At 39.6% G+C, this 24,989-nt stretch overlaps 1 protein-coding gene across 1 annotated transcript in view; it reads right to left on the bottom strand.

The window, feature by feature from the left end:
• cacna2d3a (calcium channel, voltage-dependent, alpha 2/delta subunit 3a) overlaps positions 1-24,989 on the bottom strand; it is a 556,823-nt gene that overhangs the window by 426,314 nt on the left and 105,520 nt on the right.

The following is a 24,989-nucleotide window of genomic DNA, read 5'->3' as shown; positions in this document are numbered from 1 at the left end:
CAATATCAGCAAACAAGGTCAGGAAAGAAAATTGAGTCGTCAGCCATTCAGTGAAAATTCGGTTTAGTGATCAAGAGGCAAGTTTCATGGACAAGAAGAATTCAAAGTATGTGAGGATAGATAAAATTGTCAAAGATGTGAGATCTGGGCCAGGCTAGTGGAGACTTTGGGGACATTTGTTTTTTATGGCATCAGAATAGATGTTCTTAATCTAGTGACACGGACGAACCTCTGATTGTATATTGGAGGTAAATGTGCTGGAAGCAGAAGAATGTGTCTTTGAGGGATTGCTGGTAGTGGTAAACAAAATGCCATAAGTTATCCCTGCCTTGCAGACTGATCCCGCAACAGTGAGCAATTTTGGCCAAGCAAGGTCAAATACAGGATCTGATCCACCCAGATCCAAAAATGAGTGGTTAAACCAGTAATGCCATTCATTTGTGCCATTGGACTGAAAAGAAAAGAAAATAAACACCATATCAAGTGGAAAGACCAGGGTGGCGGAACTGAAACATTCCACTAGGAACAAGGGCAGCGAAGGTGAGGTTGTGATTGAGCAGATCAGCACAAGAAGAATCAGTGCTCTGTCCTTTCTTTCATCTTTCCCTACTTGTCTGGCTCCTTCAACAGGGTTTTCAGAATCTACTTCCCTTTGTCAGCAATTTTCTTTTCTTCTGCAATATTGCTCGGTAAGCTCTGTCCCAGTCGCTGCAAGTGTTATTTCATCTTATAAATAGATTATAATTGAAGGTCACCATTCAATGCTTGAATTATTCTTTCTGCCAATTCATCTGATAGCCTGCTGTGCATGCATCAAAAGGGTTACGTATATTTCTATGATTAAAAGTTATGTGAGATAACATAAAACTAAAGAGCAAATAAAAGTGAAAATCCCGAGTGAACTTGTAGAGATACAAAGAATAGACAAAAATATCATCAGTGTTAAAAGGGATCAGGAAAAAAATTTGCAAGTATTAACGACTTTAATGCAAAAAGTGTTCAAGTAAAGTCAAGACTAATGTCAATCCTTTAAAAAACGGTCCAAAAATATTAATAAAATCCTGGTCTTGTTGAAGAGTATGTATCTGCCTTCACGCACGGTAAAGAACATATGGCTTATGAGCTATTTAAGGTACTCTCTTGCCATCCTTACAATCCACCCAATGCAGGGCCTGAGTGCCCAGGGACCATCCAATGGGCCAAAATCCCTCGGACCTACCTGGCAATGAACCTGGGGCCTGGTCTGATTATCAGGCCTGGTCCGTTCTTCTGGGTTCAAATCCCAGATCAGGTCCATTTCCACCTCTGGACCCAGGTACTATACTGTTTGTCTCAAGTCTGTCTCTTTATGAGGGTAGTGATGGGTACAGGTTTGTTCCTATACAACACCCAGTTAAAGTATTGACAGGCAATAGGGTGCAAGTCTGTCACTGTATAACACTACAGTAGAGTACGGTAGGACACAGATCTAGTAAAGTGGAAAGGTACACTGGAGATGTGACAAGTGGACTGGTGTGGCTTAGTAACCAGAGCAGCAGTCAGGGGAGACATGCAGAGGCAGGAAAGGAGCAGCAAGAACTATAGCATATGTGTTTTTTAAACATGACTGAAGATATTAGTGTATTGTTAAGTACAGCTGAAATAAAATGTGTTTCTCATGAGTGAAATAGCTTGGATTATAAATCTGGCCCTCCACACAAAAATAGCTGAGCACCATTGATCTTCAGTGTGGAGGAAGCAGAAAGTAAACCTGGCATTCTAAGGAAGTTAATGAACAAATCAAGAACTGAAGCCTACTAAAGTTAATATAAGCACAAAAGTAATGGCACTGAAAACTAACAAATCACTGATTCTTGATGCTTTCCACTCCTGGGTGTAAAAGATAATGTGAAGGAGTTGCAGGTGCCTCAGATATAATCTTCAAGAGCTCTCTCAGTTCAGGAAATATCCCTAAATTGCAAATATATTTCGATTAAGAAAGGCGAGCAAGAAAAAAAAGACAGGAAATTATAGTTAGACTTCTGCTGAGGAAATTATTTGAATCTATAAATTCAGAATGACTAAGTGTCAAGTTGAAAAATATGAGCTGGCTGGAGAAAGCCAATATGGATTTAAAGGGTAGATCATCTCTGACAGACCTAATTTTTTTTTTCCTGAGAAACAACTAAAATAATAGCGAGGGCAATGCATTTGGATGCAGCTTGTACAGACAAAAAAATTAATCCACTCAACATCCAAAAAAAAATGCAGGTGAACATAACATTAATGTGGCTTTAACCAATTTTGTGCCCATAACTGAGTAAGTTAAGGGCGGTCATTAATCAGGATCAACTTTCTAGTGTGAAAAACATATATACCCTGGGGCTGCTTCTCTGGCTACCTGCTTGCCTCAGTAACATCAACGGTAGAGAAATGCCCAAAATTTGTTTTGGATGGGATTTTCAGCCATATTGACCTGAAGCATGACTGGCGCTGTTCTCCCATGGAAGAAAATAGCCTTTAAATTTAAAGGCTCAAACTGAGCATTGATTAAAAAGGTTAGCTCCAACTCTCCTTGCATATTCTCTGCTAAACACATTAACTTGACCAAACCAAAGCAACATTTGATACCTCCCCCTCTGTCACCAAATCGCCAGGTGATTTCTGTAAGTAACCCCACAAAATTAAATGTCCAAAAACACCAGAAGAAATCCTACACATAGGTTCCATGGTAATCAGATCAAATCTGCAGAAAGACATCTTACAAAAGAGGTGGCATTATTGGCAGTAAGTTGCCAGGGAGACCCCTCTGTGAATGCCTGCAGTTTTGGGAGTTCTGCACTGCAGACAAACATCCCTTCCACACACGGACATAAAAGTGGCAGTAATCAGAAATAGAAGGTTCCCACTTTGCTGATTGAGCTATTCCTGACTTCTGCAATGCAGCAGTGAGCAGTGGAGCATGACATGAGCCTTAAATTAGTAGAAGCAGCCTGCAAGTTCCTGAGGCAAGGTTTCTGAGAATGAGGGTGCCCTGACTTTTACTTTGAGGACAAAGTAGACACTTGTGTTTCTTTGCTCCCTGGGGATTCCATATATTGCTCTCAAAGTCAATGTCAAGGTCACCCTCACTCTCAGGTTTCTTGCTGCTCACTACTGCAATTCAAAAATAAAGATAGCTCTACTGCCAAAGTGGGGAAACTTTCATTTCCAATGGACTCGTAATAAATCTTCCAAGTGTAAATAAATATTCAGACTTAGAAGTGTCATTTGGCTCCAGTATAGTTTCTAAAAGTGCAGAGATTCATAGAGGGCATTAATACCCCAGAGCATCTTCCTGGCAATTCTGTTCTATAAGTTCCCAAAGTACATGGAAGTGGTTTCCTGTATGGACTGTTCTTCAGAAACCTTTTCAGAGGACTGATCCACCCTCTCCAAGCATTGTTGCATGTAAGATAAGATAAGATATCTTTATCAGTCACATGTACATCGAAACGCACAGTGAAATGCATCTTTTGCGTAGAGTGTTCTGGGGACAGCCCGCAAGTGTCCCCACGCTTCCGGTGCCAACATAGCATGCCCACAACTTCCTAACCTGTACATCTTTGGAATGTGGGAGGAAACCGGAGCACCCGGAGGAAACCCAAGCAGACATGGGGAGAACGTACGAACTCCTTACGGACAGCAGCCGGAATTGAACTGGGTCGCTGGTGCTACAAAGCGTTACACTAACCATGACACTACCATGCCTGCCCGTGTACTCATTGATTGACCACATTCCCAAATAGCTGAAAGAGTGCTGGTTGTACTGTGACCTTTAAGGGCTTTATGCAGAGATCAGAGCAATGAGTAAAGGTACTAGTAATGCAGGAAATTCAACCACTGGTGCTGTACTCCTGAAAAAAGGGTAGCACAACACAAGGACAATGGAAGTGCTGCTTTGGAACTAGTGTTAAAGAGTCATAGAGTTAAACAGCATGGAAACAGGCACTTCTGCACAACTCACCCATGCCAACCAAGTTGCCTACCTGAGCTAGTTCCATTTGCCTGCATTTGGCCCATAACCATCTGAATCTTTCCTATCCATTTACCTGTCCAGTGTCCTTTAAAACGCTGTAATTGTACCCGTCTCTACCACTTGCTCTAGCAGCTCGTTCCGTATACACACTATCCTCGGTGTGAAAAACCTGCCCCTCAGGTCCCCTTTAGATCTTTCCCCTCCCACCTTACACCTGTGCCCTCTAATTTTAGACTCCCCTACCTTGGGAAAAAGACTGCAACCATCCACATACCAATACCAGTACAGTTTCTATGCCCCTCATGATTTTATAAAATGTCAGCCTTCTATGCTCCAAGGAAAACAGCCCCAGCCTATCATTATAATTCACACCCTCCAGTCCAGCAACATCCTTGTGAATCTTTTCTTTGTCCTTGCTATAAGTAGGTAGCCAGAACTGCACATAATACTCCAAATGAGGTATCACCAACGTCTTGGACAGCTGTAATATGATGTCCCAACTCTTGTACTTAATGCCCTGACTGATGAATGCAAGCATGCAAAATGCCTTCTTCATCACCTTATCTACCCATGTCACCACTTTCAGGGAACGATATATTTGTACCTGTAGGTCTCTCTGTTCTAAAACACTCTTTAATGTACAAGTCCTGCCCTGGTTTAATTTCCCAAAGTGCAACACGTCACACTTGTCTGAATTAAGTTCCATGTACAATTCCTCAGCCCACATTCCCAGTTTTTCTGTATTCTGTTGCAATCTTAGATAACCTTCTTCAGTGTCCACCATAGCACCAATTTTGGTATCATCTGCAAACGTACTAACCATGCCAACTACTTCCATACCAACTGACTATGCAGGACTTTGTCAAAGGCCTTACTAAAACTTTGTAGCACCTTTGTTAAAGCTTTTTGAAATAGTATTAGGAAGAATCCAACTCCAATTTAACACCGGAAAAATGGTGCAGGTGAATTTCTAGTCCATACGGTTCCAGAAGGGGTTCAATAAGGTACTGATAAAGGGTTTTCAACCTGAAGCATTAACTGTTTTCTCTTTGTTCAGATGCTGCTTGACTGGCTGAGTTCTTCTCGCATTTATGTTCTTGTTTCAGATACCAGCATCTGTAGTTTTATCTGTTTTCAACAAGGTATTGTTAACTCATGCATTTGAAAACAAATTGTTGCCTGGATTGGGAGATTGTTTTCTATTGCCTAACAAGTGAATAGCGGAAACAAATATTTACTCAATTTAGGGAACCTGTGCTGGACCTCAATTTTTTTTATCTTTATTTATAACTTAGGTAACATAACAGAGAGCCAGACTCTTCCCTATAACTACACTCTTGGTAATAAAGTAAGTAATCTTGAGCATAATATTTCAAAGGCACTGAGAGATTAAATTTGGGGGCAAATGGATTTCAACACAGATAAGTGTTAGTTAATGCAGTTTGGATCACATAAGAGAATAATTCCAAGTAATATTCAAAGGTGCACAGCTGGGGCTAGGGAGAGGTTTATATAATTGTGGCAAAACAGCTAATATATTGTTAACCTTTACAACTAGAGGGATGGAATAAAAAGAACAAGAGGTGTTACTACAGCTGGCAAAACCCTGGTTAGCCTACATTTGGAAGGTGATGCATGGTGTTAATCATACTTACCCACATTAAAAAGAAAATCTGGCTCTCCAATGAAGCGCATTGTAAAGTCGCCAATTACCCGGGCTCCAAGACAACACTAACTAGAGGCATATTCCTTGGAATGTGGAAGGTTAAAGGGCAACTGAACTAAATTATACTGTGGATAAAGAGAATACTTTTTTTTTGGTGACAAAGTCTGACAAGGAGACATAACTTTAAAAGCAAAGCCAGGTCACTGAGGAGTGAAGTAAGTGAATACACCTTTACCCAAAATATGGCAGAGTGTAGAACTCACTCCCTTAAAAATCAGGAGATGCGCACTCAATGAATTTTTTAAAATCTAAGATGAAGTGATTCAAGGGTATTAATAAATATAGAACCAAAGAAGGTGTATGGAGTTAAGATATCAATCAGCTATTGAATGGCAGAATTGGTTCAAGGGACCGAATGGTCTACTCCTGGAAATAGTAAAATCTGAACCTTACAAGCTAGTTTCATGATTTAAAGACCTTATACAATGCTAAATACAAACAATATATCAGTGAGTTCTTGTCTGGGTGAACCAATAACTTGCCATTACTCAATGTTGGGTATCAATAAGAAAGTACATAAAGCTCCAATAACCTGCTCGGGACTTTGATGGTCTAGCAGATAGTCTGGCAGACTTTCCAGACTATCAGTTTTGTTACTATTAATATCCCAAAAAATTTTAATTCACCTTCTTAGATGTTACAGTATTATAATGTTTCCAATAAGTTTAAAGGGAGCACATGAAAGAAGATGCTGGTCAGTTTAAAGAGACCATGGGAAACAGGGCCCCAATGAGTTGAATGGGAGTGGAGAAACCCAAGGCCCCAGTGAATAGGAAGGGAATGCGGGAACCAGGTCCCTGCTGAGTCAGAAGGGAGCACGGAAATGTGGGCTTGGCAGTCACATTTACTGACTTCTCAGGAAACCATTATGCATAACGAAGCAATGTGCCTGGAAGGAATTGAAAAATAATATGTCAACTGCTGCTGGAGATAGGTTGAAAAGAATAAAGAGGAATAGTTTGCAATGGGCTTGTAGAATGCCACTTGAACAGAGCTATAATTCACTTAACTCTGCTGGACCTTGAGCATCTGTTGCTTTTTATTGGAGAGAGTTCCACAGTCTGTCACCTTTTGGGTAAAAGAGTTCGCTCCTCAATAGCCTGGCTCTGCTTTTAAAGTTATGTCTCCTTGTCGGACTTCTTCACTAAGAAATATGTATTCTCTTCAATCATCATATAATTTAATTCCAGTTTCGATTGGCTAGCCTTTCAGTGAGTCATCCAAGCAGTGATCTATTTGTATGTTAAAACTCCCCCACTACAGGAGAAATCAAGGGAGACTCTACTCTCATTGTGGCATGTCAGAATTGCAATCAGTATAGTTAAGTGAATAATAGATTTGTTCAAATGACATTCTATGTGACCATGGCAAACTAGCCCTCATTATTTATCTCGATCTACCTCCAAGCTTCCACACAGTTAATCATCCTCCTTTTAGCCCTCCTCCTCCATCATCCAGCTGGTTGAAATAGTTCAAGCCCGATCCCATGATGAGAATTATTCATAATGTTTCTGTTTCTCATCTCCATGCTACCCCTTGACAATATCTTCCACAATCACCACATGAATTCCACTGATGGTATTCATCTCTCATCATCACTTGACTCCCTCCACTATCTTTGATTTCTCATATTGCTTGTCCAATACCCAATAATAGGTAAAAAGAAATTTCTCCCAGCTAAGTATTAGGAAGACTATAAACATTGTTGTCATTGACACAAAATCTGTTACATCACCATTACTCTATTCCTGTCAAGATGGTGCAGCTCAAATGAAACTCAGTGTTGCATTTGATCCTGAGTTGAGCTTCCACCATGTATCAATCACCAAAACTGCCCAAAGTAATTTCTAGATATCCAGCAGGCACAGGTTTTTGCTTATCAATTAAGATGGCCCAGTTTAAATTGCTTTACATCACCCACCTCTGCCTCATCTAAATACTGCTAAATCATTCATCCATGCTTTTGTTACCCCAGTCTTGATCATTCCAAGGTCATACCTAAATCTGTACTCCACCAATTCCCCTGCCACCAACCAAGATCAAACCTCATTCACCCCCCACAACAGTGGTAATTGGCTTACAGTGGTTCTGGCCATGCAACATCTCAACTTTAAAATCCTCATCACTCTTTTCAAGGCCTTCAACGTAATTGCCCTTCCAATTTTTATAGCTCTTCCTTCAACTTCAGATCTTTGCATTCCTCCAATTCTGACTTCTCACACAAGCCTCTTTTTAATTGTTCTGCTTACTGGCACCAGTGATTTCAGCTGTATTGGTCCTGAGCCCTGGAATTCTTGCTACATCTCTACCATCTTTAAGATTTTCCATAAAACCTGTCTCTTTGAAAAAGCTTTTGGACATATTTCCCATTATTTCCTTCAGTAGTTTGGTGCCAAAAATATTTTTACTGATATCTCTATTAAGTGCCTTGGGACATTTTGCTACATTAAAAGGCTCATTTTAAATGCAGCTTCTTGTTATTATCCGATTTACCACACATCTGGAAACCAACCTGTGGTATTTAATTCAAATTTTATCTTATTCTAACTTTCAAAAGGGAATTGGATTTATACTCGAAAAGAAATGGATTGCAGAGATTTGAGGAATGAGCATTGGACTGGGAATATTTGGATGGCTTTCAAACAGGCAAAAAGCTTGTTCTGGCTGCCTGATGCTGTGATCCTTCCTCCAGCTCTTCTCTTGCTTCTCCAGTTTCCCTATGAATGCATCATTTCTATTTGCCTCACTGTGGTAACGTGCTCCATATTTTTATCACTCCAAGGGTGAGTCCCAACTGATTGCATGAATGACCATTTTACATTTACATTCTCCAATTTTAAGACATTTATAATTTAATTATCACCTCAAATACAAAAGCTGGTAACATATATAAATGCATTAATACTTTAATTTTAAATGCATAATAATGCTAAATAGTTGCCAATTTGTATTTTGCTTATATATTCCACAAACATAAAAATTAGATAATAAGTTATTCTATTTTATAAAAATGAGTTTTAATTTTATTGTGACAAAGCCACAAGTATTTTCTAGAATAGAAACTGAGAGGATCAGTAAAAGGTGTTTACCACACCAGGCCACATTCCTACCAACTGGCTTGATGCCTGCCAAATTAATTTGTTATTTAATTTTCTGTTGACAAAGGTTCTGAATTGAATAATCAATTGTAAATTGATCAGTCCGTGCAGCCTGCATCAATGCTATGCAATAAATGTCTTTAAAATACAATGATAGCATTTGTGTCTGCTTTACTATTTTCCTATTTCGTTATAAACTCCAGTCTTAAGCTCACAAAATGCCTCTGATTAGTAAATCAACTGTAGATTCCATCAAATATTTAACACTGTGTATGCACGGAGTAACTTCATATTTGGTAAACTGACCAGAGTGAGGATGTTTACAAGCTATGCTAAGACATTAAAGATGACAAACACGTTGTAAATGCTACTTTGTTTCCATCTTTCATAAAGATAAGCCTTGACTTTCCAACCAGTGAGAGTATTTAATTAAAATCTCCTTACAAAATTAGCACAGAAAAAAATTCTGATAACATAATATTTATTTGGTGTTAATTATGTAACACAATATCATATATGGGAGTATCATTTCATACATGCAAGGCTACATACTGTTGAAATTGGTGGGAAATGAACATATAGTATTCCCAAAAATGGTAATAAACAATATCAAGATCATATCATTTAAAAGATGAATGTTTTCACTTATAATTCAGTCCACAAAGTAATGGGGTTCATATTACTAAGGCAGGTATTTCCAGATTTATTAGGTTTATTATAATAACTATTGCTTACAATAATTACAACACTCCCCAGGGCCTTACCATTTACTGTGTTAGCCTTGCCGTGGTTTAAATTACCAAGATGAACTGGGGAAGTGGGCCATAGAATGGCAGATAAAACTTAACCCAGACAAGTGCAAGGTGTTGCATTCTAGTAAATTGTGGGCAATAATGCCAAAGTTGGAACTGAGACTCTACTATAGATGGGGCTGGTGATGGCCAACAGGGCAGCTGGTGATTAATTTATAAGGTGATCCATTCTTTCCACTGCTTATGCAGGACTTTTATGCAGTGCTCCTGATGGATGGTCCTAAGGTTTTCAACACTATCCCAAATGCTCCCTCTCCATTTTGAGCAGTCATGGTCCAGAGATTCACAGGAGTCAGTGGAGTTGTTGCATTTCTTCAAGAAGGCTTTGAGCACATCATAATCTAATCACAGGACTCAGAATAGAGTGAAAATTAAAAAACATTGCAGATGCTGGAAATCAAAAATATAAACGCTAGAAACACTCAGCAGGGTCAGGCAGTATCTGTGGAGAAACAGAATGAACGAAGTGCTCCCTGACCTGCTGAGCGTTTCTGGCATTTTTTGGTTTTATCTCAGAATAGTGTCCGTTTCAGGAGTCTGGTATTGGGCACACCCAATGCAGTCGAGCAAGAGTAACTGGGGCCTCAATACTTGGGATGTTGACCTGGGAGAGGACATTGGTTCTCTTCTCCTTCCAGTGAATCTGGAGGATTTTGCAGAGACTGAGTGGTGACATTTTTCCAGGTAGTCCAGGTCTCGGAAACAGGGATCAATGCTGCCCAGTGGACCATGAGTTTTGTGACAGGTTTGAGGTCTTTATCTTCAAATACCCTTTTCCTCAATCGACCAAAGGCAGTGCATTGATGGCAGTGCTGAACTTCATCATCAATGTCTGCCTTCACCAAAAATTGGCTCCTGAGTTATGAGAAATGATTAATGTTTTCTACAGTCTCACCATGAACCTTTATTGTTGGAGGGCAGTGTCGGTGCAGGAGGGGCGGGATGGCAGATGGCCTTTACTTTGTGGATGCTGAGTGTTAGGCCCATCCTTTTGAATGCTTCAATGCACAAATGAACAATGGCATGGAGATCAGAATCTGCATGTTGCAGATCACCTAGTAAGATTTGTGTGACCTTGGTTCTGGAGTGTAGTCACCATAGTTTGAACAGCTTCCCATCAATTCTGAAGATTACCTTCACTTCCACAGTCGGAGGTGAGATGCAAGATTGTGGCAGGAAAGATTAAGAAATGTGTTAGTCCATTGTTGCAGCCTTGTTTGACACCAGTCTTCACTAAGCATAGTTCTGTTGTAGACCCCTTCCCCCCCCACCCCCACTTGTTAATATGACAGTCTACAACAACATTCATAGCAATTTTCAGAGCCAGCCTGTGAAGAACTCTGGAATACTGGTACTTTTTCTAAGCCTGGTTCCTCTCATGCTGGTTGAACACCACAATGGACTTTGTTTAGGTTTAAGAATCTAGTGAGCACACATAATAATTTAACATCTACAGTTTTTTTAATTCTTCAGATACATTATCAATAAAATGTGGGATACACAAGATCCAAACAGTTTCACTATAAAATGAATCCCCGACCACTTATATACTAAAAAGGGCCCCAACTATTTATAATAGGTGGGTGCTTCAGCCAGGTAATGGTACAAGCATGGTGGCAAGTCTATACCCTCATTTTAAGGCTCCAATAAGCGCATTTAATTTTGAAAAACAATATCAGTCTGGTCTAGAGATACAACTAACACCTGTTTTACACTATTTCTCAGGTCAAATTTCACCTCTCACAATACAGGTACAGGAATTTTTGTGTTCGATGTTCAAAGCAAAAATTGACAACCAGTTACACAAAAACTAAAAAGTTTGAATCAAACCAATTACTCATAACATGCAATCAAATCTACTGAGAACATGAAACAAATGGAAAAATAAGTGGAACTGTTTTTATTGAACTTGGCTGCACCAGATGGCTTCTATTTCTATGATTACTGTCATTAAAATAATTATCCCATCATAATGCAATTTCCTGATAGCAATCCAGATGAGTTATTGAATTTATCCGCCTGCTATCATGTTACAAGTCAGGAGAACACAACACGTTATGGATACGTGGAACTTCCACATTTAGCCAAGCCTGGAATCCTACAGGACACAGACAGCAGCAGGACTCACATCACAATGCAATCGCTACACCGGATGGATGTTTGCAACTTTGGGTGGATGACAATTTTCATTCTCCTCTGACATACGTTCACAGAGATTCAAGGACAGCTTCTATCCCACTGTTATCAGACTCCTGAATGGACCTCTTATACTCTAAAAGATGAACTCTTGATCTCCCAAACTACCTCGTCGTGGCCCTTGCACTTTATTTGTCCACCTGCACTGCACTTTTTCTGTAACTACAACACTATATTCTGCATTCTTTTTTTACTTTTTTATTACCTTGATGTAATTATGTGTGGTATGATCTGTCTGGATAGCATGCAAAATAAAAGATTTTCTCTATCTCAGTACTTGTGACAATAATATACCAATACTAATCTGTAGGTTTACTGTCCTGTTAAAGCTTACCCTTTGCTGGTGCCGACTAATTTACAGGGACTTCCACTGATGTGGCTTTTGAAACTGACAGTCTGCTGAGTGAGAAAAACTACATCTCCCAGAATTCCTTATAGCCAGGCAACACTCAAGGCAGCTGTTTCCATTTTGGCCCAACACTTTGGTCCACCTTGCATTCCTTTTTCCAGTCCTGATGTGAACTGCACCTTCAAGGGAGAGCTGTTCCACTGTCAAAAATTAATTTTGTGGAGCCTGGACTCACCCAGAGACATTAACAGCCCAGCAACACACTAAGCACCTACAGTGGCCCAGTGATCACAGTGCTAATCCCTTAGAGCTAATCCTGAGAGACCCCAGGTGCACTATGTGCTACTCTGAAGAGATGTATTACAGAAAGTGTTCCTATAAATCTATTCCTGTGCACTTTTCTCTGTTTATGTTTGATATTTTAGACAGCTATTTCAAATCGATTCATTTTTTTAAAGAGGAACTGGCTTCTAGATGCAAAGAAACGTACTTTGCTGGCATTAATCTGATATATTGGTGAAGGTATTTTTAGCATGAAGGTGTCATTCTTCAAGGCATCAAATGTAGAAATTGCTGCTCATGCAAGGTTAGTTGTGGGTTACTAAATGGTGTCAGCATGATAATGCCCAGTGATTTACAGGATGGTATGCTGGTTTTGGTGTGTGTGAACTAAGCGCCAGAGGTTGGCTGAGCAACTTCTCCCTGGTCCCAGAGGCCATGCTGTCTGATGCCTTCTGAGTATTGTCAATGCCAGGGTCAGAAGGAATGCAATTCTCTGGCAAAGTACAATTGGCAAGGGGGCAGTAGAGAAAGCTAATTTTAACATATGCTTGGAACACAGGCTTGTCACACATACCTAGAACCCCGTTTCATCAGAGTCAAGGGCAAGACCTCAAAGTGAAACCATTCATCTAGGCATCAGCACCTACTTGATCATCCAAGCAAGAAAACACAAGGATGTTCACATTGTCTGCACTGTGACAGGTACTGATAACTGTTAGACTGGCCACCACCTTATCTCCCTCAGACTAGCCTCAAAACAATGGCAGCCACAAGAAAATCATTGCTGAAGATCCCAAAGATGCTGCTATTCTCACACTGTACCTTACAGTCAACTTGACGATCCCCACGCAACTGGAGCCACAGAGTGTCCAAAGTGCCTGGAATGCCCTGCAGTTCACCATACTTGGTACCTCTGAAGAGATTCTGAGCCTTTCTACTGGAGAATAACAGGTGACAATGACTGGGAGATCCAGGAGCTAATTAAATGTGGACACAAGGTGTTCTTAAATTCAAAACTTCACCATGCCTATGGAAACACTTATAACACTGCAGGCATCCAAAGCTCAGCTCCAGCAGAAAACCTTTGAACTAAATAGATATTTGCTGGTAAGAATGCAGGAGATCCAGAAACTCATTGATAATGACAACATGTAAGGATTCTGCGGCACTGTCAAAACCATCTTTGGTTCAGATACCCAAGGGCACATTCCACAGAGCAACGAACCAGAAGATAGAGTCAGTTAGTTCCTCATGAACAGAATCATTCAAAGAGCTCTTCAACTATGACTCTGTCCTTGACGTGAAAGTCTTTGATCCCATTCCGCAGTAAACTAGTCCGTCCAGTCTCGCCACCGCACCCTACCAACAAGAAGACTTATGTCATTGAGAAACAACAGGCCTTGGGAGCAGTCTGTATTCCTGCTGAAGTCCTAAAACTTGATGGAGAGGAACTTCGGTCACAAAATCACAACATTGCTCATCACCTCTGGGCAAGGTAAGAGCTCACAGAACCGTGATAAAGAGACCAATCTGATTGCAGCAACTCAGTGGGGTCTCCTTGCTGTCTGCCACAAAGAAAGTATTTACAGGAGTTCTCCTCAACCACCTCCTCTCCGTGGCTGCAAAGCTGCTTCCCAAACCACAGTGTGGAGTTCTTCCATCTAGAGACACAATGGACATGACTTTTCACTACATAACTCGTTCTATCAAGGTGGTGCCAGAGCGGGGCAACTGATTGCAAGCTGCTCTCTACAGATCTACTCATTACCTTTACTATAATTGTTCTATACTTTTCTACACTTTACTCTGTACTGTTATTGTGTTTACCTGTACCACCTCAATGCACTCTGTACTAACTCAATGGTCCAATAGACTGCACAGTGTAATGAATTGACCTGTACGAATGGTATGCAAGACATGTTTTTCACTGTACCTCAGTACAAGTGACAATAATAAACCAATACCAATACCAAGAGAAATACAAGAAGCAGTACCTACCACTAAACATGGTCTTTTGTTAATCTCTATAGCCTGTATCTCCATTAATTGAGGGCAACTATGGAATATCCATCTCAAGTTTGTCTGCCATCAGAAATTCATCTTTACCCTACAGACAAGCCATGATTTTAATCAAAAGGTCCACAACTAACACTACTTCAGTGCAGATGGGTGTCGAGCAAAAATGTGTCATCACTCCAACAGTTTGCCCAATCTTTCTCAACACAGTGCAGCACCAAGCCTTCAACAAACTTTCTGCTGGTGAGGAGCTAATCTACAGGACAAATGGGAATCTGTTCACCTTCTTTCCATAACCAAGAAACTTCATTTTCAGTCATTGTGGAGCAATTCCTATATAACTCTTGCACCCAATGGGAGACTGAACCCCTCTTGCCCATTCACTCACTGATGCGTACAAGAGAATGGACCTTATGCTAAACATCGGCAAAACAAAGGCCCTCTACCAACCCGCCGCTGCTATGCAGCACCACACCCCTGACTGTAAAGGTCTACAATGAGACCCTAGAAAATGTGGATCACTTCCCATATCTCAACAGCCACTTCTCAGCAATCAGTAATCTCAGACATCAGTGATCAAATTCATTACTTTCTTCAGTATGTGTGCCTGCACAGCCTTTGGCCATCTGAGAGAAAGGATACTTGAAGATTGAGACAAAGCTCATGGTCCAATAGACAGCAGTGATCCCTGCTCTCCCAAACACCACCAAGACATGGACTATAGGAAGCATCTTGAAGCATCAATACCATCCCCACATCCATGTGCAGGATAAGCGAACAAATGCCAATGTCCTCTTGCAAGTCAACATCCCCCAAAAAAAAGAGACTTTGAGAAGGTAATTAGTACAATCTGCTTACTCCCTTTTAAGGGGCCATTAGTGTTCAATTAACAATAGATAATCATCATTCATACATGCACAGATTTTGCTGATATATGCCTGCATTTCTGCATTGAAATGCCAGCATTTACCCACGGAAGTGCTGGAAATTTCAAGACTCCATGAATGCCAAAAAGTCCTAAACCTACAATCCCAGCAATGCTCTGTTGCTGGATTCTTCATGGATTGCAAGAGTGAAGCAGGAGCTTGGCCCCAGGATCTAGCCCTTGGCCCCTGTGAAAGTTAATCTCAGAATCTCTGGCGTAAGATCAGCAGCTCCACTAATTTCAAAGGAGAGGAACAGTTGCAAGGGATTTATGTAAAAAATGTATATTATTTTAACTAATTGAGTTTAGTTTCATCTTTGCAATTGTTTTAAGTGTACTTGAATGACATAATGTTTTTAAATATAAATTTTAATAGTGTGGTTAATCTTTAATAGTTTGTAAATGCGTCTAAATTTCAAAAGCTCTCAGGCCTTGACCTTTTCTTACACATACAGGAATCACAAATGGAATATTGCACAATGGCTTAGCTGGCTGTGGAAATGTATTGTTTTTTGGGGACCAGATGTTGAAGCAAAGAAGGTTCTGAGACTGCACCAAGCCTTGGCAAAGAAGCTGGAGCCAGCTTTGCCAGGAGAGCAAAGTGTGGATTAGGGTGGCTCAACAGCATGCAGGTGCTGCCACCAGAACCAAGATAACAATAATTTACAGGTCAACAGCGTGTTGGCAAAAGCTTGGTTACACTAGGCCAAGCCTTGTTCAATAAACTAGTCCAAGCAAGATTTGCAATGAACTAACTTTTCCATATTCCTCCTCCTTTTTATGCTCCTATGAGCACTATGGCAGTAATATATTTGGAACTTTCATAACGTCTTGGCATACAAAATTTTCTGTGTGTTTTCTGATGTATAACATTAGTAGCATTGGTCTCACACAATTACAATTTCAAAAAATACAAAGTAGTTGGATACAGGTTTACAATTATGAAAAGTTTTTGATGATGCTAATAATTCTCCAAGGTGACCATGTTAAGAGCACAAGCTAAGAAGTTAGCTTAGCCTGTTGCCTTGCCCTGTAATACGTCCTGTCTTTCCACATTGCCAGCAGAACACAAAATGGCCCTAGTTATGAGGGATTATATTGTTTCCTTTTATCATTTTTCATTGGAATAGTTAGAGAATTTTGAAAACAAAACTACTAAGTTCCTACCTCACCACATCCAGGGGTATTCCATAATGTTCTGGGTCAAAGAACCAGAAAGATTTTGTATCTGGCCCCTTAGCTTTACAGCAGCCACATCAGTGCATTCTAGTGTGGCTCCCTTCATTTGAATGAGTCCATTAAAAAAGTGATGGTAAAGGGTTTAGTTTTGTTTAAAACTTTAATTAATACTAATGATATAACTAATTTATATCAATTAAATTTGCTTTTAACTGACTTTTTAAATTATTTATATGCTGTTCAACAGGTTCTCTGCTTTTAGTAGAGACATTTGCAAATAGCAGTAAGACCTTAGTCAGCATAATCTGTCAGAAGGTCACCAGGGTGGTCTGAAAATAGGAATTCCACCACCTGCAGCCTTATCACTGCCCATGAATGGCTCTGCCTCCCAAAATGACTGAGAGCAACACTAGCAGTGCATTGGGAGCCAAAGGTGCAAGAGGTTCTGCATGGGCTCGCAAGGAGGGGAGCAACCCAGGGCCCAGGATGGTTTCAGCAAAGTCCCAATCCATTGTCCAAGACCACTGCCTTTCATTTTGCTTTAACACCCAATCTGGTGTTTAGTCTTTCCTGCCTTTCAAATTTGCACAGACCTTCCCTTTTGTTCTTTCTTCCCTCCCCACTTTCTCTATATCTTAACACTAACACAGATACAACTACAACAACATTTAAATGATGTTTACAGCAGTTGCAATTACAGCATTTAAAAGATGTTTGGACAGCTACTTAGATAGGAAAGGCATAGAAGGACACAGGCCTAATGTGGATTAGCATAGATAGGCACCACGGTCGACACAGACAAGGTGGGCGAAAGGTTCTGTTTCTGGGCTGTATGATTCCATGATTTTTCACTCTGTTTTTCCCGTTCTGATGTAAGATCATTAACCTGAAATGTCATAATATGAAGAAAGTTGGGTAGGGACATCATGAAGAGCCTAGCAAGCAAATTATTTAAAGGGATCCCTGCTGAAGAAGTTTCCAGCACCAAAACTGGAAGCAGTGAAGGGAGCAGGAGTCCCTGGCACTGTTCTAGGCTTACTTTTGTATCGGTGACCTGTGAATAAAAATTACACAAAGTGGCATTCAATCTTGATATTGGACAATGGTCTATACAAGCAAATTCTAGCCATATATGCTTTAATATTAATAACATATTGATGATATCAGGCCAGAAATTGCATTAGAAGGACTCAAATTGGGCTTGAACTAGGCCACTCAGTTCAGGCCACAGCCAGTGTCAGTAATGCTCAGGTGAAAGTTGTGTTCATTTGAAAAAAAGCTTCTAAAAAAATGTTGGGTTACTTAATTATGCATATTAAAATCATAAGAAAGAAAAACACTAAATGAAACTGCTGAAGGGCACAATTGAGCTCGGCAAAATCTGTGGTCAAATGGTTCCCGATTTAACTAAAAAACTTCAGCCACATAAATACGGTGCTGCACTGTTTGCTGTGAGACTGACACCACAGAATAAATAAAAGGAACTACAGGTACCTGATCCATAATTAACAATTTAGCTGTTTTAAGTTATGAATGATAGCAATGCTTTCCTGAAATAGTCAATAGAGATTTAATACTTTATGATCTGAAGAGCTGACAATGGATTTCCCAATCCCATTAACCTAATTTCCAGGTACAAAGTGGATGAATCTGGTTGAGAAGCAATTGGGTTTGTTTGGTGCTGAATCATCTTCCCTTTTTTTAACCTTTCTTATATTTTTCATTGTTGTTTCAAGATATCATAAGAACAGCCCAGGAATGTTGGGCATTTTCTTTTTAAATCAGTTCTAAAAATTGATAACTTTTCTTGTAGAAACAAGGGCTTGCAAACATGCACCAGAGTTTGGAAAACATTTAAAGAACCCAGTATTGTTTAAAACAATTTTGACTTTTTGCTATAGTCCATGACTTTAACAGCTGCTTTAATATGTTACTAGTTCCTCCTCAACACATCACATCAGTTTTCCATCAGGAATTTCTCTCAACCTTTGCCTCCTGAAGAAAGCAGCAAGGAAGACTGCTCAAATTGGTCAATCAGCACTGGAGGTCCAGAGTCCTCTTCATTAACGCTTTATGAAAATGTTCATGGCTCCCTCAATCACCGTCAGGAGAACCATTTTAAGTTCTCTTTTTCTTTCTTTGAACTGGATACACCATCCGTCACTGCATCCAACATATGATCTTGCACAAACACCACCTCAGAGATGATGGTCTTCAGGAAAGTTGAAGGGTCCTCTTCTTGCTTATGGTTGAAGCAACATTATACATCAAGTTTGAAATTCATAAACCCCTGTATGGTCTTTTTTGAGTGAGAATTTATCTCAAAGATTTCCAGGATAGGATGTGATGATATCATCCATTGTTTGATCAGGATTAGTCCATCCACAGGCAGAGAATATTTTGCTACTTTAAGTGACCATGTTGTCCATGCCCCATTCCAGGAGTCTTGCTATCAGGTCTTGAATGAATTTTGTGTCTTGGATAGTGTTTTTGGTCCAGGCTTTATTCCATTGGTTGTCAATGCTAAAGATTCCTAGAAGACAACAGGAACTTCACCAGGAAGTACAAAATACTGAGAATAGCTGAGCTGAATTATTCTGTGCCATTTGTGATCCTGTTTGTTCTGAACTATTCATTGACATGGAGTCAAATATTATATGATTTGCACCACCAGTTTCTACATTGGCAATATTGTTTATAATGTAGTGAACACAGCCTAGTCTGTCACCAAAATATCTGGGAAAAAAAACTAAACTCCTATAATATTCTACTAGAGCAGGAGATGAAATGATACCATTATTTCACTGTTGAAGTTGACGAGCTAAGGACAGTGGAACCAAAAAGGGTTCCTCGAAACCACACGATGAGTTGGTAGCATCAGAGAGATCCTAATGTATTGGTGGTTGCAGCTTACTGAAGGCCCGACAACCCTGTGTGTGTTGCAACTTCTTAACAGATGCAAGAAGAGTCCATATTCAATCACATTGGGAGCCGCTAAATTGGGATTAAATTTAAGGATCCAGTGATTGCCTGCACAGCTTGGTTCAGCTGTGTGTCAGTGGCTTGCCAACCAAACTGTGGAGTGCAGTTCTCAGCAGGTGATGATGTATCTGCAAGAAGAGAGGTCCACCATACCTTCACGTTGACACTCCAAGGTTATGTTAATCAGTGTTTGGCCTTGGCCACAACCTTCTACACCTGGTCACAATAAGTCAGTGAGTTGTCAAGGGTCACTCTTAACTAGAGTAGTATTGAGTCATCGTGAATATTCTGGCCACAGAAGGTAATGTCAAATGTTGTGACCACCACATGGTTTGCCAAGTGGAATGCAGTGAACAAGGACTTTGCCGGGTTTGTTCACAGCCTCCACTTCTAAAAGTAGATTGTCTTTGCAGTTAGCACTCTATATCCTTGGTTTTTACCTATGTATCAGGTGTCATGACATTGTTACAGGCAAATCTGTTCAATGTGGCAGGGCATATCACTCATCTAAATTTTCAAAGCTTTATTGCAAGAATACTCCTCTGGGTTGTCCACTGTTGAGAATGGTTTACTGATTTTACCCCATAAGTAAACTTTCATGCTTTCGTTGCTTAAAACTGTCCACAGTAGGCAAAACAACTTAGCACATGACAGCAACTTGGAGAGCTGGAGCATGAGCCTGTGAGCATGTCACAGGCAGACGATAAGTCTTCAGACTATGGTGGAATCCAGCTTTAGCGTTCATTGTTAATGTCAGAACTCAGTTGCTGCAGGCCAAAGCCTTCTTGCTCATGGAGGAGAAAAGTATTGGTGATGGAAAGACAAATCTATTGAAGAATGACTTAAAAGGCTATGTACTGGTGTCATTTAGATCATTGATAGCTTGCTACAGATACAACTAAGGAGGCAGATATTGCTGGATGTGGGGGAAGAGTACATTGCTACATCTGACAATGTCTGCCTCCTTAGTTATATCTGCAGCCAGCTATCAATATGCACTTATGCTGACACTGATTTTAAACTTTCATTCAAATAATTATCTCAGGTGTTTTTGTTTCCCTCTGAATATGCCAGCCTAGAAATTAACCAACAGCTCTTTAAAAAAAAACACATCTGTTCAGGAAGAAAGGTTCACTCTTTACCTGTAATAGGCAAGGGAATGCCAGACTAAGCAGAGAGCATGAGATGCCAGAGATTTTACAGACATGCCCACAGTGCCTTGTTACCTGCCTTGATAACAGCAGATCAAGTGAGATCACTCTGAGTGAGGCATATCTGCTGATGTCCTTTTCTGCACATTCTTCATTGTGTGAAAGCTAAGATCAAAACAAAAACTTAAAGGCTGGAAATCTGCAATAAAAACAGAAAATGCTGGAAATATTTAGGTCAAATAGAACCTGCAGAGAGGGAAACTGAGTTAAGTTCTAGGTCAATGATCTTTTCTGATCAAACCTGAAATGTTAACTCTTTTTTCTCTTTCCACGGTTATTGACTAAACATGTGTTATCTTAAGCTCCCTGATGGCAAAAGGTTTATCAGGTAGATGCTTTTCTCATCATTGAAGATTGTTGTGACAATCAGAAGCCCTTCAATGCCAGGAAACAACAAATAGAGACACAGAATTGAACATCCATCTGCAAAAACAACTTCTAACCAAATACAACCTTAAAGAGGGGTGGCTCAGTTTCTCTAAGAAATTAGAAACATATAACTTAAGTATTCATCTTCAAAAGCCAAGTATGTGTCATTTTTATAAAAGCAACATAGTGTTGATTCTCCAAAGAAAACTTGAAATATCCCAGAAAGGAAAGCTCTTCCTCATTTGCATGTGTTTCACACCCTCAGTTAGATTTGCCTTTGTCTGATTGACATACAAGCTGCTTCATTACACTGTCATAGCAAAGTCAGACAATAATCACTGGCTTACTTCCTGGGCACTGTCAAATCGATGAATTCCAAATGAATTTCCCTTATCAGTATAACGTTACAGAAATGTTATTATCCTCATACCCTAAGCTCCTTCTCTCATTCCACTTGCCTTTACTCAATAAATCAATAAATCTTTTCTGATTCAGCAGCTGAAAATGATGCAAACATGCATTGCTTAATGTAGCATCACCACCTACCCTCTTCTTCACCCTTAATGAAATGCTTACCCTTGTGCCTTTCTTTCAACTGGCAGTAGAAAATGATGAAGACAGAACATCCAATAGATTTTGTGTGGGAAAAAGGCATTCATTGTATTCTTATTGCCCAATGTTGAAAGGTTGAGCCAACACGATTTGGCCAATTATGTTGAAAACAACTCTTTGAATTAAATCAGTCGAGCAAAAGTTCTTTAAACTATAGCATTTGATCAAAATCAATAAGTATGTACTTGGGTGGAACAGTAGTACAGCTAGTAGAGCTGCTGTCTCACAGCTTCAGGTTCAATCCTGATCTCTGGTACTGTCTGTGGAGTTTACACATGCTCTCTGTGGGTTTTCCTCTGGGCTCTCCAGTTTCTTCGTTTGACTGGGCTACTCTTGTCTTTGTAAATTGCCTCTGGTATGCCGTTGAGTGATAGTGGTTGAGTGGTACTTAAGCGTTGACGGGAATGTGGGGAGAATGCATTGGGATTGGTGTTTAATAAGTGTAAATGAGTGCTTGATGGTTGGCATGGATTCTGTTGGCCGAAGGGCCCATTTCAGCGCAGTGTTCCTCTTTGACTCTGAGTAGGAAGTTTTTCTTACAAATCATGTTCTGTGGGATAATGCATGTCTGGCACTAGTTGAGAAGATCTATCCAGATAAATATTTACACTTGACTACTACTTTATATAGAATTACTCACAATTATGGTACACTAGAAAGAACTGCAAATTTTTCAAGGTTCTTCTTTTGCTTGAATTAATTTTTTTTTAATTTTATTTACAGCGTGGTAACAGGCCTTTCCGGCCCAACGAGTCCGCGCCGCCCTTTTTTTTAAACCCAAATTAACCTACCCGTACGTCTTTGGAATGTGGGAGGAAACTGGAGCACCCGGAGGAAACCCACGCAGACACGAGAGAACGTACAAACTCCTTACAGACAGCGACGGGAATCGAACCCCGATCGCTGGCGCTGTAACAGCATCGCGCTAACCACTACGCTACCATGCCGCCCTACAGTGTTACCATGTTAAGTTTCTATAAACTATAGTCGTGGATCAAAAAGTTAACCAGTAAAATCCTTTCATAATACCAAGGAAACATTACATTAATGGAGAAAACATTACATTAATGTAAACAGCAATGCACTGTAAAAGATAATAGGATGTGACTATCTCACACTGAGGTTTCATGACAAAATTCTTCAACCAATACAACCATAGCACATCAGTGAACTGAAGTGTTACATGCTGGAATTGAATTACTGTACAGTAGCAATTACTTTCCATTCAAAAGCAATAATGAGCATTCATGTCATAAGACAAGTAGTCAGCAGCTTCTCTGAATAAAAGGCCCTCTGTACAAAACATCTTTACATCAATTTATGTATATTCAGAGATGTAATAACCAGAATTCTTAGGCCTTGTGCATTGTATCATCTGTTCTTGATCTTCTTGTGAACAAATAGGGCATTGCCCAAAATGTTTACACTTTATTGTTCCGATGTAGTTAATTACATCATTAGGTTTGCTTTTTAAATATGAATAACTATGAATTATGGACTATGAATGTTGAGGAAATGCCTTTGTAAATTGTCTAATTATCTTAGCTAATCGAATCACATCTAAATTGTTTCTCTTTTTGACATTTGGTTTTGAGTGTCTATTCACCAAGGACAACACATCTTTCATGTTTTATGTTCAGGTTATAACAAACGTATGTTTATCCATATTAAATTCTAACTTCATTCCTTTGCATTAATTTAATTTCTCTGATTTCTTTCAATGTTGTCAGAAAAAATTTCAATGCAATAAAAAATACATATCATTTGGAAACATTATAAAGACACAACCAAACATCTTTGTCGAGATATCTGTGGGTTCAATTTAACATTGCCTGTAAACAATATTGCCCGACTATCTTTTGTTTTCTTTTTACCCAGCTTATTTTAATTCACTTTGCAATAATGCTGCTGTATAATTTTCTATCGCCTACACTAAGTAAATGAAACAAAATTCAAAGTGCAGCCAGAAGTGACTATACATGAAATATGTAATATATACAGGAGTAAGACAGAGAGAGTAATGTATGTAAAATGAATTAGAAACCAAGGTATAATCTTCTTCTTGTGTACAAAGAACAATTATTTCAGGCACAAATCTTACCTGTTCCATTTTTATCCTTAATTTCTAATAGAATTAGAGCCTACTAAGCAATTTATTTTTACAATCTGTATCCGAATGAAATGTGTATATTGGGTACTGCTGGCATTTTAGTATGCGGTTAGGATTTAGTGATATGGCTTGGTGCTGAGAATCTCAGAAGTCAATTTGTGCTTGTTCAACCAAATCTTAACACTGGAGGCTTGTTCAGCATGCTTGCTGAAATTCTTTCAGGGTAGGCCAGTTGATGAGAGAAAAAAATAAGCAAGGCAAGTACGATAGATGCCAAGACAAAAGCCCAAAAGCAGAAATGGCAGAAAAGATGATAAGGTGACACAAAATTTAAAATAACAGTAATAATTCAAAGAACAATAGCTGAATAGAGTTTAGAGAAATGGTAGAAGTCATAATGAAAGATCACAAGGAAGAAGAAAATGATAATTAGCATTCAAAGGGAGAAAATGAGAAAGTATGGATTAGTGCTTCCCAATCTTTTTGAATGCAAGGCTTGCATGTTCACACTCAGTAAAATATACTCCCTTCCCTTACCCTCCATCCGCCTCCCAAGTGCCTAATGATGCCATGGGATGCTCCTTTTAAGGACCTGAGGTTCTTCTAGGGATTCCTCAAGACTGCTAGCAGCCGTACAATCATGGCAGCTAGCATACTGAGTGTACCTTTATTTTTTATTAACCTTTATAGTAACTTCCTAATGAAATTGCCTTAATATTATTGAAGGGTCAAAACTCCTTGTAATTTTTGCTGCCCTTTCCTACCTCCCCCCAACCTGAGGGAGTCACACCCCTAGTTGGGAACAACCAATATAAAGTAGCAATATTTTTAACCAATAACTGTACAATGTGCAAAATGTTCGAGTTTCCTACCAGCTTAATACTGTGAGTTTTTTCAGCGGGCATCATGCTACTAATGTGTTGTGATTTGTAACTGATAATTATCAGTAAGTAGTACCAAACTGACAGTAAAATAGGGAATGGAACTGGTCTGGATAGTTATCCCATTAAGAACAGTCACCCAATTTTATTTCTCAGAGTGGGCAGAGGAAGATAGAATGGCATAAAAGTAATATGAACCAGATTTTGCAATAATAATGATAACAAAACTACTAGGGTTCTCCAT

The sequence above is a fragment of the Pristis pectinata genome, chromosome 6, assembly GCF_009764475.1.
Source record: "Pristis pectinata isolate sPriPec2 chromosome 6, sPriPec2.1.pri, whole genome shotgun sequence".
NCBI classification, from domain to species: domain Eukaryota; kingdom Metazoa; phylum Chordata; class Chondrichthyes; order Rhinopristiformes; family Pristidae; genus Pristis; species Pristis pectinata.
Note: the sequence above shows the minus strand (reverse complement) of the source record. Positions and strands in the feature narration are given on the sequence as shown.